Source organism: Tiliqua scincoides, chromosome 4 (assembly GCF_035046505.1).
Source record: "Tiliqua scincoides isolate rTilSci1 chromosome 4, rTilSci1.hap2, whole genome shotgun sequence".
NCBI lineage: Eukaryota > Metazoa > Chordata > Lepidosauria > Squamata > Scincidae > Tiliqua > Tiliqua scincoides.
In genome coordinates, this window is record NC_089824.1 from 124681396 (window position 1) to 124701766 (window position 20371).

The window sequence follows — 20371 nt, forward strand, 5'->3', positions numbered from 1 at the left end:
CTGTACAGGGATCACAAGACAATTGAGTTCAAAGCTTGTGATATTAAGCTGTCTGCCATTTTAAAGTTTTTAATTAAAGGGTATCAGAAGCTATGACTGGCAGATGGATTTTTCCCCCTTTTGTTCCTTTCATAGATAGCACCATACAAATTGAGATCTTCAAGGGGAAAAAAATCACAGTTAAGGGGAAAGGGAAATTGGTCTCAGAAACCATGTTTCTTTGGACCCTAGTTTTCTGTTACCCTGCACATGCCTGATCTTGTCTGATCTCAGAAGCTAAGCAGGCTCAGGCCTGGTTAGTACTTGGATGGGAGACCGCCTGGGAATACTGGGTGCTGTAGGCTTATACCATAGTCTTTCAAGACTGAAGGTTGCCAGAGTTTTCCCCTGCCCAATGGTCCTTCAGACTACAAAGAGGCATCTCCCCTTGTTGTTTAGAAGATCCTGGAAAGAGCACCTCAACCACATGCATCCAGCCAGTTCCTCCACCATCACTGCATGGTCCTTTAGGCTGTCAAAAGACATACCTCTCTTTTGGTCCCCCAGCCTAACCCTAACCCTAACCCTAACCCTAAGAACATACCTCTCTTTTGGTTCCCCAGCCTAAAGGGAAGCAAATGTATGCCCAAAAGTCCTTTGAACTGACCACCTGCTTACTTCGGCATACATGAATTTACTCTCACAGAGAAACGTCAAGGGCTTCATTGACAGATACCTGTAAACAGGGAGGGAAACCCTATACTGCATCCCTGACTTTGGGTGGCCTGGACTTCACTGACAGGAAAGTGTCAAGAAGGTGTGATGCACCTTTGTGCACAGAACATACAGAGATGCACCACACCTCCCAATACACAAGACTTCCTCCTCTCAACAAATGGTCAGAATGATGGCCATTTTCCTGGCATTTTTTTGCCTGTATGTCAAGATCTTAAAATAAGATTAAAACCTTCTCAAACTTGTGTGCATCTAATGAATAGGACCCAAGATAAGGCCATACAGCTTCCACAGGTCTGAGTCACAATTGCTGTGAGAACTGAAGACAGAGAATAAATTTAGCCTACAACCGGTGGTGTCAGCAAGTGTATTTATTAATTACTTTCTCTCACGGGCATGGCCTAAAGGGAAATGGTGCAAGAAGTGCCACTGAAGTTCTGCTTCCTCCCCCCCCCCCCACATTGTGGCAACCTCAGGTGCACTGTATGCTGCTCCCCCCACCTCCAATTTAGGGGATGGGGTGCTGTCTTTCTCCAGCCCCACGTACTCACCTAACTTATCTGTTTCTCCTCCTTGGTTGGCAACCTTCAGTCTCGAAAGACTATGGTATAAGCCTACAGCACCCGGTATTCCCAGGCAGTCTCCTATCCAAGTACTAACCAGGCCTGACCCTGCTTAGCTTCCGAGATCAGACGAGATCAGGCATGTGCAGGGTAACAGTTGCTCCTGCGGCAAAGCATGGCCCCAGCAAGGAAGCCAGGAGAAGCAGAAGTGGGACAGTGCTTCTACCATAGTTTTGACCCCACTCTGCTTCCAGAGTGACATGCAAAGAGAAAGATCTCTGGGAGCAAATGAGGACTAGGTGAAGTGACTGCAATGGTGGCTGAACATCGCAGGGTGCAGCCTGCATCACCCATCACATCACCCAAGGCAGCCTACCCTCACCTTGCTTCATTTCTGGGCCAATCCTGTTGTCTCTTATAAGTAAAGATTGTCATTTGCTTTTATGAGGAGAAGTATGAGGAGAACAGCACATGGCAATGCCGTTGCCCTGAATGCAAATTCTACCCTTGACTGGTGACCCTGAGTAACCCAGCTCTGCTGACAAGAATACCACACGACAGCGCAATGTTCATGTCTCACACATCACTGACATTCTGGTAATACAGGTATGCACCACTTAACAACAGATCACATAACAACAGACCACATATATGACGGTGATCTGAGCACAACAAAGAGGTTCTTAATGAGGCAATCGCATCTCCCATAGCCTGCAGCAGAGTGTCTGTTTACACAACGGAGAGGCTCTTAATGCAAAGAAGTCTTCCAGTAGCCTGTGCAGCCAGCAAGTCTGGCAGGGAGTGTCTGTTTATACATCTAAGGCACTAGATTGGGTGGGATGTTCACTTAACAACCTGATCGCATAACAACAGGAATTGGCGAACATATCCCCATCGTTAAGGGGTACATACCTGTATATAAATCTATTGCCCTACATGTTGCTATATCAGCAAGAAGAATGTAGGTAAGGTTGCTGATTTTATACATACCAAGGCATTGTGGCACACCTCTCCACTGACCATCTAAACACATCGCAAGTGGGGTGCCGTCCATTTCAAACAGTCTGTAGCACTGATAGATCACAGTTGAACCTGATGAGTATATTCGCCTTCGGGAGGCAATGAGCATGGCATTTGTCACAGCAGGTGGAGGACCACAGTTTCTTGGTATCCCTACAATGAAAATATATGAGGCTATTTATTTGATAGGCAAATGGACTTTGCAAACATCATGACACTGTATACCAAAAAACTACAGATTTTATAGAAAATTAATAGAATTTCCCACCAGGAGCTTGGGCTACATTTGGTGGAGGTTTGACACCCAGCCCCTGCTACAACCTACCTATGTCTTGCAAGTTTATGAACATATAAACACATAAACACAGAGGGATAGTATGACATCATCAAGCAAATGCAGAAAATAAAACAGTTGCCTGTGGCTCTGGTTAGTACATTTCCAGTACTGGGCTGGACATACATTCTCAGTAAATATTTATTCTGTAATGTAGCTCAAATATAAGGATTGGAAATACCACTGAAATTTGCACTCGATTCTGTGCTTCAAGCTGTGGCGGAATCAGTTACAGACCAGACCTGTCACTTACCATAATCTGTCTGTGGGTTCACCAGCTCGTGGTAAGTCGCTTGTTCCTGAAAGAATACTGGGGCTGAAAAGAAAAACAAAGAACTCAAGAATGTAGGAAACACCATGATTGCATTGTCTGTGCTTGTTCTTCCTGCGGAAATGGAGAAAGGTGCACCCTGAACACACATCTTACTCCTAAAGGGAGCAATATAGCTAGTTAGCCAGCTAGAGGGGTTTCCTATCTTGTTTTGTTTCTTTCCCCAGTACACTGAGCCTCTTTACTAAGCAGATTGTGATTCTCAGGCTGACTTACTTCTTACCTCTCTCTCCCTTCTGCTCAGCTAAGACAGGCTCCCCTCTGGAGGAGCTACTTTCTCTGCCCAGTTGACCAATGCTCTGCACCAATGCCACCAGATGTCAGTATAAAGCAGCTTTATATATCGCCAGTGATAAGGGGAAATACAAGCCACAGACACAGATGGGGCTTCCCCTACAGCAGGGGCTGGTGGACTCCTGCCCAATCCTCGGCTATCATTTCCCACCCCAGTCCTTGAAGGATGCATTTGACCAGAACCAGGAGCAGTGGCCAGAGTTCAAAATGTTTGTCCTGGTTGTCTCACTGCACTGGCCACAGTACCATTGCATTCGACTGGGGCAAAAATACAAAATGGGATCAACCACATTCCTAACATCAAGATGAGATGCTGTCCTGCTAGCTTGATAAGCCAGTCCATTGCCTTTAAATTCAAAACATCTGGGAACCTAAAATACACACCACAATAATAGAGAAGAAAGAGTTTTCAACGAGGAAAAAGTGACAGAAAGCAACAGATGAGTGCTGATAAACACATCTAACACTGAATGACATTTCTCGAGTTAGAAGCCATCATGAAGTCTCTCAAAATATTGTAGTTCCTTGACCTCCTGATGGTAGCTATTAATATAAAGCATCAAGTCTCTGACCCCATACGTATGTTGCTAGGGCTTCAGACAAATGGCCTCATTTTCCTGCAATAAGGTCTAGTTTTGTCCTCTTCCCCCTGCACAAATGCATTTCCCACAAGAAATAGTGCAATTCTATTTCAGTGTTATTACTTCCTGGTGTTTGAATAACTTACCCTTTTGGAAAGTGCAGCACGTCCATAGGTGAAGCAGAACAATATAACCCAACCAGCTCATGTTGGTATTTCAGACAGTTGACAGTTTTCCTGCACCAGGAGCTTTGGACTAATAAGATGGTCTGCATGAAAGGTCTTTCACCTTCTCTAGTTCCACTGCATTAATTATTTACTCTTACAACCTGAAGCCAGACCTCTTTCTTTTCTGCAAAACAAATAGTTTATCTTTTCCTTGAAAAAGATAAGGTAGACATGACAATGAGACAAAAACCCTTCATGAGTTGCCAATATGAATGAGGTGGGGGGGGGGAGAAAAAAGTGAACTTCTAAATAAAGCAATAATAGAATTAAATTACCTGCAAATTTCAGATGCTGATTGTACAGGATATGCGAGAGAAGCTCCACAACATGCTTCTTTACCATAAAGCAGCATGGAGAGAGACAATTTGGAACAGAAAAGGGATGGCAGGAGGTGCTGTTAACTCTTCCCCTACACACCACTTCTCTGCTTTAAAATGCCATCACCTGCAATATTTCAAGTATGGGTTTGAAAGGGTAAACACACTTTTGGGATCTCATGGGGGAGCAAGGGAGAGAAGGTACTTGTAGATCAGGGGTGTCAGACATAAGGGCCACGGGTTGATCACAGCCCCTGAAAGCTCTTTATTCAGCCCCCATGATACTTGGCCTCTCACAGCATTTGCCCTTTCAGCAGCAGCTCTTCTGCTGAGGCTCTGGGCAGGAGAGATGGAAGGAGGCCTCAGAAGGCAAGGACTGCTATGGAGAAAGGCACAGACCAAGAGAGGTGAGAAGGGGAGATGGAGACGAGGCGCTGGGAGAACTCAACACACAGGCTGCCTTTTCAACAGTGCTACCTCTGTTGAGGTAGCACCTCACAGAGTATCACACCTCTCAGTTGCTCAGTTGTGAATAATAATAATAAATAATAATAAAACTTTATTTTTATCCCGCCCTTCTCCCTAATGGGACCCAGGGCGGCTAACAACATATTAAAAAACAATAGATTTTAAAAACATTAATACAAGCAGATAAAAACATTTAAAAACACACTACAGGGCCATAAAAACAGTAGTCAGATTAAAAGAGTAAAAGAGCAGATCACCGAGGAATCAAGCCTGTAAAACTAAAAGATGTATAAAAAAGTTAAGAAGGCCAGAAATCAGAAGGCTTGTTTAAACAATAGTGTTTTCAGGCCTCGCCGAAAGCTCTCGAGAGAGGGAGCCATTCTCAAGTCAAGGGGAAGGGAGTTCCATAATGTTGGTGCCACTACCGAGAAGGCCCTATTTCTTGCAGCCGCCCCCCGGACCTCCTTGGGTGGCGGCACTTGCAAAAAGGCCTTCTCTGATGACCTGAGATGGCGAGCCGGATTGTACGGAAGTAGGTGGTCTCTAAGATATCCTGGCCCAGAGCAGTATAGGGCTTTAAAGGTCAAAACCAGCACCTTGAATTGGGCCCGGAAACGAATGGGCAGCCAATGTAGCCCCCGGAGAAGCAGGCTGACAGAGTCAAACTGCCTGGCTCCAGTGACCACACGGGCCGCCGCATTCTGTACTAATTGTAGTTTCCGAACCGTCTTCAGGGGCAGCCCCACATAGAGCGCGTTACAGTAATCTAACCTCGATGTCACCGTGGCATGGATCACCATGGCCAGGTCTGCACGATCCAAGTACGGTCGCAGCTGGCGCACCAGCCGAAGCTGAGCAAAGGCCCCCCTAGCCACAGCCGCCACCTGGGAATCCAGGAGCAGCTGCGAGTCCAGGAGGACCCCCAAGCTGCGAACCTGCTCCTTCAGAGGGAGTGCAACCCCATTCAGAGCAAGTCGATAATCCAGCACCTGCATCGAGGATTTCCGAACCAGGAGAGCCTCTGTCTTATCCAGATTTAATTTCAGCTTGTTAGCCCCCATCCAGATCCTCACTGCTTCCAGACAGCGCTCCAGGCCCTCAACCGCCACCCTGGAGTCTGGAGGAAAGGAGAGATAGAGCTGGGTGTCATCAGCATATTGATGACACCTCACTCCAAACCCCCGGATGACCTCTCCCAGCGGTTTCATGTAGATATTAAATAGCATGGGGGACAGAATTGAACCCTGCGGCACCCCGCACCTCAAGGGCCAGGGTGTCGAACAGGCATCCCCCAGCACCACCATCTGGGACCGACCCTCCAAGTAGGAGCGGAACCACCGCAAAACAGTGCCTCCAACTCCCAACTCGGCCAATCGGCCCAGAAGGATACCATGGTCGATGGTATCGAAAGCCGCCGAGAGGTCCAGCAGGACCAACAGGGACGCACTCCCCCTGTCCAGTCCCCGGCGTAGGTCATCCACCAAGGCGACCAAGGCAGTTTCCGTCCCAAAGCCCGGTCTGAAACCAGATTGAAAAGGATCCAGATAATCCGCTTCATCCAAGACCCTCTGGAGTTGGGCCGCCACCACCCGCTCAATTACCTTGCCCAGAAACGGGATGTTGGAGACTGGCCGATAGTTATTCAACACAGTGGAATCCAGGGAGGGCTTCTTCAGGAGGGGGCGAACCACCGCCCGCTTCAAGGCGAGCAGCAATGTCCCCTCCATCAAAGAAGAGTTGCCCACCCTCCCCGTCCACTCAGCCAGTCCCCCCCGGGCCGCTCTAATCAGCCAAGCTGGGCAAGGGTCAAACAGGCAGGCAGACGGCCTCACACTCCAAAGGAGTCTGTCCACATCCTCAGGCTGCACAAGCTGAAAAGAATCCCACAATACTGGACAAGCAGTGTGAAGTGACGCCTCGGCAGAAGCTGTTCAGTTGAAAGGATGGCTTGTATGATAATTGGGTTCTCCCATATCTTGAAAACGTGATCAAGCTTTGCATAATTTATCCTCTGTCATTTGAAGCTAATGAGTTCCTAAATGAGAACGAAGTGCTTATTTCTGGCCATCATCTCCTTAAAGCTGTCACTTCCAGTCCTCTGCAGGCACTGTGAATGCTATTTGTCCCCACTGTATGAAACAAATCGGACACCCCTGTAATGCAGACCATTTGGAATAGAGAAGCAAGGTGTGTGGAAAGGGAAGCCATTTCTGCCCAACATTGAATACATGCAACGGGGATCAAATGTGTACACCTGTGGGCTGGGCAGAAATTTAATCCAATCACTTGCCACTATTTTTCTGCTCTAAACTGTCCTCTTTCCAAAGTTTTCTGCAAGGTGAGTCATTGGGTCTATTATTTATTTGATTTATATCCCACTGTGGCCCATGGGCTCAGAGAGCAGCTAACACCATTAATAGTCTGATCCCTGAGGGATTCGCTATCTAAAAACTTGCTATATATTCAGATTGCAGAAACTTTGTATTCAGTTCAATAAGACCTTTATTGGCATAAAATACAGAGAAAAACAAAACAAACAAAAATATACAAAGACAACACAACATATACATCAGTCTTCTCCTCACACACTGCCCAGAGTCCCAGAGCTCTGCCTGGCTATTAACCCAGATAAAAAGGAAGTGACATTATCCAGAGTCTCAGAATCAGGTGTGGTAAGGAGAGATTGAAGCATGACTGAGTCCTCCCAGCCCTGCATCCTAGCTAACAATGGGCCTAGATATTTCTTGTGGGAAGCATCATGTAGCGGGCAGTAGAAAAAGGTATGTATTAAAGTCTCAATGCAATCCCTACCACACTTGTATTTACTCTCCGAGTAGGGAATACCACTGAACCTACCCGTTAACAAGACTGATGGAAGAGTGTTACATCTTGCAAGTGTGAATGCTCTCCGAGCCTGCGGGCACTCCAGATAGTAAAGAAGGAGGCCGGTTTCCCAAAACGAACCGGAATATGGAGATAGAGTGGAGAGCATGTGGTTCTGGCGGCACTAAACAGCTCTTGTTGTTCAATATCAAGAATTCTTACTTTGACGAGTCTGTAAGCTACATCACAGCCAATCATGCCTAATTCTGCAGTGTCCAGCCCTATTGACTTAAATTTAGTTAGAAGATCGGTGATCTCTAAAGGCAGGACTGAATCCAACAATAACTAGTGCATTAGACCAGAGGAGGTAGGGTTAAATAAAATCCTAAACCAAAATTTCAGTAGTCTTAACCATGCAGTAGTCTTTAACCGAATTAGCTCCACCTCGAGACACAGAACCGAGTAGGGAACGCACCTGGGTAAACCCAAAATATTCTGTAAAAAGGAGGCTTGAATGCGTTCTAGTGGTTAGTTGAAAGCCTTATACTAGACAGGAGAGCCATAAAGAACCTGGGAAAGAACCTTTCCCTTAAACACCTCCAGAGCGGCCGGAACATAACCATCGCCGCAGGTAAAAAAGAAACGGGAAATAGCTGAGGATGCTAGTTTGGATGAGTTCTGCACTGCCTTACGATGAAAAGCCCAAGTGAGCCTGTAATGGAAGTTGATTCCCAGGTACTTGAAATGCTTAACCTGTTCCATTTTATTGCCTTTACAAGACCATTTAAAAGCTTTCCATCTGTTGGCAAAAATCATTATCTTAGATTTAGCAAAATTGATCTGGAATTTGTTGGACAAAAAATACTCTGCAGCGTGATTGAGCAGGCGTTTAAGGCCAATCCTAGTACGAGATATCAGTACTGCATCATCCGCGTACAGAAGTAGCGGCACTTGGCTTGCGCCAAGCTTCGGACAATGGCTATCTACTTCCTTCAGGGATGGGGCAAGATCATTTAGAAACAAGTTGAAAAGCATGGGAGCCAAGACACAGCCCTGTTTGACCCCTTTGTTAGTGACAATGGAATGAGTTAGATTCCCACTCCAGGAGCATCTAACCCTGCATGAGGTATTTAGATGGAGGGTATTTAATGAGGTATTTAATCAGCAGCAGTAATCTTTTATCCACCCTCATGTCTTCCAACTTGGCCCAAAGAAGCTCCCTATCCACAGAATCTAAGGCACCTTTCAAATCAAGGAAGGCTACATAAAGGCGAGTCTTACATATCCTGACCTGCTTATAGGCCAAATGAGACAGGATCAGGCAATTATCCAAAGTTGATTTGCCCCGACAGAAGCCAGATTGCTCAGGGCCTAAGATGCCTTGCGAAGTAACCCAGAGAGTAAGTTTATTGCATAGATATTTAGCGTAGATCTTACCTATTACAGAAAGCAAACTAATGGGCCGAAAATTTCCTGGTATGGTAGGGTCACCCTTTTTATGGATAGGAATAACTGTCGCTGTAAGCCAGGCATTGGGCAATAGGCCAGATCTGTCGATCATTATAAAGACGTGGGCAAGTAACCATTCCAGATCACCTTTTAAAAGTTCGGGTGGTATTTCATCTGGACCTGCAGCCTTCCCTGACTTCAATTGCATAATTTGCTCTTTAATTTCCTTGGGGGTCACAGGAGGCCAGATAGGCAGATCCACAGAGGTGAAGTCAGGGTAGGTGTCCGGGGATTTACTCTTATCATAAAAAAGGTCTGTGAAGTGTTGAACCCTTGTATATGATGGAATAATAGCAGGGTTGTATATTTCTGATTTACACGAACCCACTACAACTGCCCAAAATTATTTATTTTTTTTGTTGAATCGCTTGATGCAGCTTGTTCCATTGCGTTAAAACAAACTTTTTCTTCTTCTTTGTCAATAAAACTCTGAGCTGCTTTTTGAGAATGGAGTATTTAACTAAATAATTGGGGTCATTGAACTTTCTAAAATCTAAGTAAGAAGCCCTGATACACACCTTAAGATCCCTACGTTCACTGTCAAACCAATCCTTTTTGTCAAATGCACCGCATGTTTTAACCAACATGGGCCTGGTACTTAGGACCTTAAAAATGTAACCAATAAAACCTTCAAAGGATTTGATTTGAACAAAGGGATCAGAATCCTGTAGAATGGCTGATAAAAAATCTCTGCTTGCTGGTTCCATACTTAAACGATGGAAGTTTGGGGAAAGGGCACTGTTAGCCACAATTTTATACCTACACTCTAGATTTGTATCTACCTCAGCTTGTGATGGAACACTCCCAGAATGGAGGTCAAGGACCAAGATTAAAGGTAAACGGTCACTAAGGGTTAGGTCCCCAATGGCAAAATCTTTCACATGATGCTTCATTTTAGTGGAAACTAAAATGTAATCCACAACGCTGGCGTCATGCGGGGATACAAAAATAAATCCATCAGCATTGGGGAACTCTTTTAGACCGTTAAGCCAAATCATGTTAGAGCTAATGGAAAACTTAGCAAGGGCCATACCATTAGCATTATAGTATGCATCTTTGGACCGCCTGCTTAGTGCACAAATGGGGGGGGGGGAGGGAGCTGTCATCACCCACATCCCAGGCTCTGCAGAAGATTTCCGCTGAATTCCCCACCCTGGCATTTAAATTGGCCAGTAAAACAATTTCAGCATGGGGGTGGGCCCTCTTAAGCTCATTCATACATGTTGATAGATCATTCCAGAGCTGAGTCTTTTGTAAACTGTTAAGCAAAGGAGGAATACAAGGGTTGACGCAGATTAAGTCGATGTCTGCAAAAGACACCCTCAGTGCTTGTATCTTACAACAACCTGGAATGATGTCTAAAGGGCATGACTTAAACCGCTTCAGTACAAGGCTGGCTAAACCCACCAAAAGATGACCATTAGAGGTGGGTTTAGTTGCAGGTACTACAAAAGCCTTGTTGCCAGGGATATACAGATGGTCCAAAACCCATGTCTCCTGCAACAGAATAATGTCAATGGTTCTAAGATAGCTTAAGAAGCTGCTGTCATTTTTCTTGTTCTTCCACCCTGCAATGTTCCAGGAAAGAATTCTTAGATGGGAAGAGGTAGTAGGGGCTGGAGAAGCATTAATTAGTCAATCCTTGCTTCCTGATGGACACTCAGCACCAGGAGGATCATGAGACACGCAGCTACTCGGGACTAAGTTGGCCACAGTAGATGGTGTAAAATCCCTGGAATGAGGGGCGGGAATTGCCTCCATGGCTACTTCTGGAACAGATTGAGGAGCAGATGCTTGCACTGGAAGGGTCAGAGGATAGATTTCATATGTCAAAGTTTCCGTGTTATAATTGAGAGGTTCTGCTTTAACCCTGTCCAGGGATCTGATAATATTTAGTTGTTCTGGTCTTATGAGTTCCTTAAAGGCACTGATGGCACCCTCCACAATGTCATCCCCCTCCAGCTGTAATTCCATTATCAGATCTTTAGCCACCAGTGCAGGAGATCTGCCCTAAAACCTTGTTCTGCTGACAAGGGGCCTTTGGGGGCTGGGAGCACCCTTGCAATGTGTGAATGGTCATCAGTAGGTAAATGCATTGGGAAGTCAGTAGTTATTGAGTTAATTGTTCCTGAATTTTGACCATTCATTTCTGCATCCACAAGGGATCTGCAGGGTAGGTGGAAGCCAGGAGTCTCTGGCAAAGCTTTACAAGACAAGAGCTGATTCCAACTCCTCATCACATGAAACAGCAGACACTGCCCCCGATGGCACCCCATCCAGGGCTTTAGACAAGGAATTCATATTAGGCTGTGATGGTTGGCAACCTTCAGTCTCGAAAGACTATGGTATAAGCCTACAGCACCCGGTATTCCCAGGTGGTCTCCCATCCAAGTACTAACCAGGCCTGACCCTGCTTAGCTTCCAAGATCAGACGAGATTGGGCATGTGCAGGGTAACAGTAGCTGTTCACATCACAGTAGGCTGTGATGGTCTTGGGGAAGACAACAAGACCTGGGCTGAGTCTCTAGGCAATTGTTGGATAGCCACAACATGATGCAAGGCCTCCTCTGAGTTAGTTGAATGGCACAGCAAACTCATCCCATTGAGATAGTCCACCTCACTGGCCGATTCATTCATCACCTCAGGCTTAAAGGCTTCAGAAGAAGAGCTATCCATAGACTCAACTGCTCCAGTTAGGGGGGGGGGGGTATACAGATGGAAGGTGACTGAGCTCCCATCATCTCAGATATCAATGAAGAATGTGCCTGGTCTGGTGCTTGAGGTTTGGTGCTAGTGCCAAAGGGCTTGCCATTCGCTATTAGAAGCTGCACTAGTTGAACAGCCAGTTGTTAAATTAACTGGCTGGGAGAAAGCAGAAGCTTGTGGCTTATGCAGTGAAGATTTTAACTGAAGCAAAGCATTTCCTGAAGAATCAGTGGCAGCCTTTAACTTATTAACATTAGGCAGCACCAAAGGACTTGAATCAGGAGAAAAGCAATTGGCAACTGGGGACAGTTATCTCTCCTCCAGTGACTGGGCACAGAGCCAGCCTGCACAGGCTTCAAGGCTGATGGAAGGAGGAGAGGAGGAGGCTGCATTCCACGCCTTGTGAGCAAAGGTTTAACAATCATGTCAGCAAAGACTCTCCGCAAGAAGATGCCAAAGGACTGAGAAAACCAACTCTTCCCGTGCAGCTGGCCCGGGATCCGAGAGGTGCCAAACTTCAAAAGAAGCCGGGTCCAATTTGGAGACTGGGAAATCCAAGGGAATTTTATGATTTCCTGCAGATCAACACAGTCAGCCTGGGATGGATCAAGGTATAATAATCTGCATAGAGAGTCTTTCATCCTCAGTTTGTTGGCCCAGCAGCCCTTATGGATGGGAGAGTCCTGGAATTCCAGCAGTATTTGATTTTTCAACAAGCAATAGGCAGTTTTATCACAATCCAGATTCTCACGCAGCCCCAAGCAGTTCAGCTTCCCCTGACTTGTTAGAGTTCAAACCCAGAGCTTGAGCAGAGAGGGAAGGTAAAGGCAGTTGAATGGCCTTGTGAAGTGAGTCCAGCTGGGCAACCCTGATCTGGTGCTGCCTAGGCCTGGCGGCTTTTCAGTTCTTCCCTGCAGGACAAGCAGGCCAGGCTCACACTATGCTGCATTCCATGGGGGTTTAGCAGGCAGAAAGTCTCTTCGGTGTAAGGAACCATTTGTCCCTTGGCCTGGCATAAGCCCCAGCTTGTGTAATGGGTCACTGGTGCAAGTTCTCATTGATCTATGTTGGCAGATCAGGCCTAGGAAGGACGATGGGATATGGTGCATGCCAGCACCACCAATCCTGCGCCCTCCTGGGCCCGATCCGCCCATCCCCATCCCTGTTGCTGCCCTCCGCCCTCCCTCCCCTGAACAATGCAGAACTTATCTGCTCCAGGGGGCTTCCTCTGCCATGCCGGCAAGTGCAGGAACGCTCTGGCCTTCCCACTGTTGTACCTAACTGTTACACCATCGCAAAGTGCTTTATGGCGCTTTGGCAATGGCTAGCACAAGCAGAGCACATACTCCACCAGTGCAGGTCAAGGATAGGATTGTGCCATAAATTCAGCATCTCTGGCTTCTGACACAAGATGAAACCCATGAGATCTGACCCTAGGCTATAAGAAAGAAGGTTGGCTTTTACCTTTCTTTATCCATAATGGAAACTTTCTATGACATTACTCAACTGCTAATAAATTCTAGTAGTTGTTTTCAACCAATCAAACAACTACTCAGTCAGTTAGGGTGCAATCCTAACCCCTTATGTCAGTGCTTTCCAGCACTGGCCTAGCGGTGCCAATGGGACATGTGCTGCATCCTGCAGTTGGGTGTCACTCACGGAGGCCTCCTCAAAGTAAGGGAATGTTTGTTGCCTTAACTGAGAGCTGCATTGCCCTTATTTCAGTGCCTGACATAAGGGGTTAGGATTGCGCCCTTACTTGCATAATAATATGTCCAGTGATTCAGCATTACATTGGGCCTATCTAACACATATTCTCTTCTATTTAGTTCTTGATTTCTTTGGTTACCCAAGTTAAAAATTAATATGCTTTGCCATTTTCTTAGAATCTTCTCTGGTTTCGTTGGTATATTACATAACAGGAAGGCTAAACTTGGGTGGCCAGAGCAGCCCATCCATGAGAATCAGGTCAGCCCAGGCAGCCCAACTTAAAGCAGCTGGGAGAGGTGGAAACAATGGTAGCTCTAAGCACTAACCACTTGCACAGTGGTTGCTATAAGCTCCAAGAGGAGGTTTCAGCTGGTGTCAGTGAAAATTCCCATCCCAGGGACTCATAATTGCTTCAGGGGGACTGAATATTCATTGGGACGGTGGTATGAGTAAACAGTGAAACACCTCTCCTTTCATTCATGGATCCAGTTCTGATCCCTCTGTGGTGATTATATTGGTTAAAAACAAGAAAGATGGTTGCAAATACAGTGTCTTCATGATATATCTGTTTTGATTATTTTTTAAAAAATTTAATTTATATACAAATCAATCAATTAACAAATTCTTCTTGATATATAAGTACCATAAGCGACCGCCCCACTCTCACTTTCCCTGACCGGAGGAGCCCTGCAGGTGCTCGCACCCAGCTCCCCACAGCCAGGGACGGCTGCTGCAGGGGCTGGAGGGTGCACCCCAGTCCCTGCAGCCCGGTCAAAAGGGGAAGTGGGGCGATTGCACACCGCTTCCGGTTTAGCGGAACGGGGCGCGATCGCTCCGCTGTCACCTTCCCTGACCCAGGGAGCCCTGCTGAAGGTCACGCAGGGCTCCCCTCAGCCCCCAGGGGGCTGCAGGGGGCTTGGGCAAGTGCACCAAGCCTCTGCAGCCCCCCTGAGCGGCGCAATCCTGGGGATCGTGCCACTGCCTCCTCCCTGTCTCCTGGCTGCCTCCACCCCTTAAGGGGAAAGGGACCAGGACCCTCAGGCTGGGGTGTCATGATGCCCCAGTTTGAATACCACTGGCTTATATACTAAGGGCCCAATTCTAAAATAATCAAGCACATGAGCTGAGCCCTAGCACTGGTGCAGGGTGCTGTAAACATGCCATATAAAGCACATATATGGCACCCTCAGAGTAGGGAGTGCCAGCGCTGGGCCCATGCCAGTCAGGTGCCAGGCTCAGTACTGGCAGTAGGAGGACACACCGTGCCGGGGGTAAGTGTGACCAAGCAGCTGTGCAGTCTCTGGGGGTGAGGGGAGGGTGGAATGAAGATGCAGGGAGGGCGAGGTGGGGAGGAACCAGGGTGGGAGGGGGGCAGGATTGGGGGAGTTTTGATCTGTCATATCCTGAATTCTGTATTGGGCCAGAAAGCCTGACAAAGAGTCTCTCAAGTCTGCATTGACAAAATAGCCAGCAGACTTGAGAAACCCTATTGCAAGGCTTGGGGTTTTCTTTAGGGGGTGAAAGTCCCCTTCCCCCAAGGAGACCCAGCACCCACTGGTTACAGCAGTAGCCACTTTGGCAGTGCTGCTCCAGTAGGCTCTGGGAAGCTCAGGACAGGGTTGTAAGTCCCCTATGTACATGCAGGTTAGGTTTCAGGGATCTGTACATAATTTGAGAGGTACGTAGCTCAAAATATCCAGCTCTCGCTGGCCCAGCATTATTGTGGCTGCTCGGAAGCACCATCAAAGATTACTGAACCTGCACAAAAGTGCCATTGCAGCAGTCTGTATATACCTATGTGTGTCTGGCTTGAATTACCATGCTGATTAGATATAATTTACTGCGTGGGAGAACTGGAGGCCAGAAGTGAGACCAAACCAGGAAGATCCATTCTGAAATGTTGCTGGTTCTTGAAAGAGAGAACCTCTATGTTTGTAAAAATCCCCTTGAGGGATTTAGAAACGCCTGCCTATGTAAACCACCTTGACTAAAGTCAGAGGAGTAATCCGATGACCAGAAAGGTGGTATATAAATACCTAGTTATTATTATTAGTTATTAATTTACAACAGAGTAGATACTTGTAAGGTGATGTAAAATCTGCGGTGACCCTATGGCTGAGTTTCTCAAACTGGGGTGACATAACGCCCCAGCCTGCGGACTACAGCCTCTAGTCCCTTAAGGAGCAGGGGAAGGGGGAAGGCAGTGATGCAATCCCCAGAATCGCGCCACTGCCAGGGACACAGTGGCTTTTTTGAACCTTACCTGTGTCCCTGCTGCCCTCCCTGGGGTGCGGGGAGCCCCACAAAGCCCTCTGCAGGGCTCCCTTTGGCTTGTAATAAGTTAAAAATAGGCAATCACAACCCATATCTGGGTTGCAATTGTGAAACCAAAAGTGGGTCGTGATTGCTTTTTTCACTTTTTACAAGCTGCTGCGAGGCCTGCAAAGGGCTTCGTGGGGCTCTCTGCACCCTAGGGAGTCCGGCGGAGACAGAGGAGAGGTTAAAAAAAGACGCTGTGTCCTCCACAGTGGCATGATTCTGGGGATTGTGTCACCTTCATTCCCCACCCCCACAAACACTTAGAGTGGTTCTCAAACTCCATGAGAGTTTATGAACTGCTGCCCAACAGGTATGTATAGATGAAAATAGTTCCAGTACTCGTTGCTGTTTGTCACGAAACCAGAATGTGAGAAGGCAAGGTTTGTCATCACAAAAAGAACTGTCAAGTGGTGGTGGTCTTCTCCTACTGTTACTTTTGGGCTGTTCCACTCATAGTGCTCCTTCTTGCCTGTAGCCTGGCGTTTGTACAAACGAGGATTTGCCTGATTCTTGGGTCATCGCTTGCAACTGCAGAAATCAGGCACACACGTATCTGAAAACACTGCAAACCTACTGCCCTCATGTGTCTTTTATGCCTTCTTCTAAGCTTGCATGGTGATGATTCTGCAAACACCACACCAAGCACGTTGTTATTTGACAACAAATACAAACTGCACAAAGTCCAAATGTTTGAAGAGAAAATTGAGGCAGCCACCCCAGTCAAAAGTGGGAGCCTAGACTTTTAGCCTAGAATGCCAGCTTGCACTTTTTAAATAAAACCCATAACATGGAATCAACAACAGCACAAAAAGTAGAATAGCAAATATTTATTGAGCAGTGCGCATATAACAGAGTCATGCCTTTGAACATTGATTTGAGTACCAACTTTATTTAGAGGCTAACAGCATGATCTGTGAGCCAGGAAATCTCTTGTACAAACAAATTTTGTTTGGATGACCTTGGGCAAGCCATTCTCCCTCATGATCAACCCTCATCCCTGCCCCAATTTGAAATATGAGCATAATACTGACCATAGAGTTGCTGTAAGGATCACTGAAGATCCACACACTCTGCAAACTCAAAAAGAAATACAATGATACTAACAGCCCAATCCTAACCTGTGCTGGAATAGGCAGGTCAACTGGCCTGTGCCATTTCCAGCACAGGCTGGGAGGTGGTTGTGGTGCAACTCGGGGTAAGGAGATATTTTTACCTTAAGCAATGCCACAGCAATGGGGCTACTCAGATCTGCTAAATAGCTGGCGCAGATCCAAGCAGCCCAGTGTGATGTTGGGTTGCTCAGGTGGGGGGGTTAGCAACCAGTCTAAGTACTGCAGGCTGAGCCCACCCCCCTCCCTGGCCTGGCCCGCCCAACAGCCTGCTCACCCCCAAAACAGCCTCCCCTGTCCTCCCAAGGCCAGCATGAACTTACCTTATTCTGTCAGTGCAGAGGCTGGATTTGTCCTCCACAGACCGGTGCAAATCCTCACACCAGCTCAGCTGACTCTCCCAGACATGTTTGCAACACTCTTTGGCCAGTGGAAGGGACTTGTCTCAGCTGATTGAGCGCCCAGGATGGAACTCTAAGAGCCCAGTTCTATTCTGGTACAGCCATGTTGGACCAAAGAAGCCTGGATGCACTTGCTAAACATCTACCCCGATTCTAAATTTAAAAGGCAGAAATCCCCCAAAATTCTGCTCCAGCCAGGGCCCAGGAGTGTGTGTGTGTGGGGGGGGGGGGGTAAAGGGGGTAATTTTACCTGGGCCCAGGGTCTAAAAGGGGACTCAGGAGCCAAAGGAGGGAGCCCAGAAATTTCCTGAGATCTCACATTTTCAAATCTTGCCCAAACTCGCTGCCCATGCAGGATGCGGGAAGCATTACTGTTATGTATACAAGTTATGCAGGATCAAAATCCTGCATAACTGATTGGCTCAGACGTATTGCTGGCCAATCAGGTGAGGGATCAAAATCTTACCATCCGATTGGCCCTCTAGTTAAGGTTTCAACTGCACCAATCATGGGAAGTCTGGGGGGAGCTAAAGGGTTTAAAAGCCTGGGGTGTTTGCCTTGTGTCAGATTCATTCAGATTCTTTGCCAGGTCCTGTTCTGAAGATAGAATAAACGTATTGAGCTGTTATCTCTATGCCTTCCTTTATTCGCATGGACCCACTATATAACAATTACCATGGGCACATTGCAGCGACTACTGCCACAAGCCATACACACCAGGCCCAGGAATGCATGCATTCTTTAACAGTGTCACATTTGGGAGGAACTGGACCTGTTAGAGTAGCTCTTTGGCTTGTGGATCCACTTACCATGAAGGAGTGTCGAGGAGCTCAGCTGCAGAAGTCTGTTTTGGCCTACACAAGTCCGTTTTGGTACACAAGGCCCATTCTAGTGTGAGCCTAAATACAATACTAATCTCCTGCAATGATTTTCTAGATTTGAAAGATTTTAGATACTTAGGAGTAGATACTTGGTTTTCTGCATTACTTTATCTAGCTGCCAACGCCAGGCAGGCAGGCAGGCCTGAACTCTGCATTGGGAAGCCCAGTAGACCTGGACTCCAAAGACTATTCTGGCTGTTGCCAGTCTCTTCCTGCCCTGTTTTGCCCCATTCTGCCCACCCCCATTGCCACCCTCCCCCACTCTGTTTCACCCCTCCCTCTTTGGATAGGGGCCCATAAGAAACTTTGTACCCTCTGATAAAATTCCTCTCAGAGGCCCTGGCTCCAGGGTTTCTATCTGTAGCAGAATCCTTAATGTCCAAGGGCATTTCTAGCAGAGGGGGAAACATGAATTCAAGGAAGTGAAGCAATTCCTCCTTCTTGGGAAGAGCCAATCCTCTTGATCAAGGGTAGCAGAACCAGAGCTGCCGCCACCACTGCTACCACCACCCAGAATCAAGAAAGGAAACATCTGAAACTACTTAAGTTGCTCTTGACAAAACAGGAAGTGTGGATGATGCTGGGAACTCACAGTATGTCCTGCATTTTCTGTGTTATTTAAAGTAGTGGTTCCTGAGCTTTAGGAGCCCACAGACCACAGAGGCAAAAATTGGAATTGTTGTGGACCACATGCAACCCCCACCGCCTGGAACTAAAATATGCAATTAAATTTGATAGTCCATGGGGGAGTGTTTGGCCAGACACGGAAGTGCCAACTGCAGTTGTGAGTGATCCATTCTTCACCCTCTCTGGTGGTGAGTGGGGAATGTCTCCTGAGCAAGCGTTCTCCCACAGGCTACCAGACAGGGCATAGAATGGACCAACCACAACCACAGCTGACACTTCAGTTGTAGCTACAGCTGTGACTATAGCTGTGGGCAGCCTGTTCTCTGCCCTCTACGGTGGTCCCTTGGGGGGTGCTTGGCAAGACACGAGAAGTGATCAAAGGTAATAAGACCTCGCAGATCACTTCTCAGGGTCTCATGGACCACCTGTGGTCCACAGACCATGAGTTAGCAATCACTGATTTAAAGGAGCTGTGTGAGAAAGGAGCAAGTTTACAGAGTAGAGAAGTAGATTGATGCATATCTATCTGTGGCAGGCTAGAGGGAGACAGTGGTAGACTTGGAAGAGCACCCTGAATCTGCCATTCTGCCTGTAGATGTGAGCTGCATTATTCACTTCATAGCCAGCCCTGTTTTGGATCCCTGTTTCTTTTCTCTGCAAGATGCTAGTTATATCATTCATTCATAGCCAAACTAGATATTCAGCCCAGACCTGCCGCACCTCACTATAGCCCTCTCAGAATCCCATGTGTGGATTGATCTAACATGGGAGGGAATATGGCACAATTAGATAGCCTTCTTGTCTGTATTCGGAATGCTATTTTACTGTTGTGTACCCGTGTGTAATGCTACATATGTAGAGTTCAGTATGAGTTAATAATTGCTTTTGACTACTCAAGAATTGGTCCCAATAATATATTATTAGGAAAAGATTATAAAGATTGAAACAGTAATCAACTTAATTTTCTATGTCTAAATTTTTCTCATCTATTTTTTAAACTGAACCTAATATTCCTGACTGCACAAAATGTGTCTGCTGCACATTACAATAAACCCTGCTACATTGTCCCAGAGGTTACGTGATCTGATATGAAAAGACAATAAGGATTCCTACAATGAAGAGTGATAAGTACTCTGAGTTAACACATTTTTTTTCCTTTAGCGGCACAAAAAGAACATATTAAGCGCACAATTTGAAATGGAGAATGTGAACAATAATGGTAGATAAATGTTTGTTTGCAAGGCTCCCTTGACCCTTGTGGCTGTTGGCCATGACTCCCCATGTCTACTCAGAAGTAAGTCCCATTTCAGTCAATGGGGCTTACTCCCAGGAATAGGATTGGGCTGGCAATCACTTCATCAATGGCTGATAAGTATTCCCTTCAAGTAGCAAGATTCATCACTTTAAAAATACAGCCTCACCTCTTCAGTCAAACAA

The 20371-nt window shown here is 46.7% G+C and overlaps 2 pseudogenes; both read right to left on the minus strand.

Annotated features, from left to right (window-relative positions):
* Positions 1–1325: 1325 nt before the first annotated feature.
* Positions 1326–1445, minus strand: LOC136650120 (5S ribosomal RNA; annotated as a pseudogene).
* Positions 1446–11531: 10086 nt separating this feature from the next.
* LOC136650696 (5S ribosomal RNA) lies at positions 11532–11651 on the minus strand (annotated as a pseudogene).
* Positions 11652–20371: the final 8720 nt, after the last annotated feature.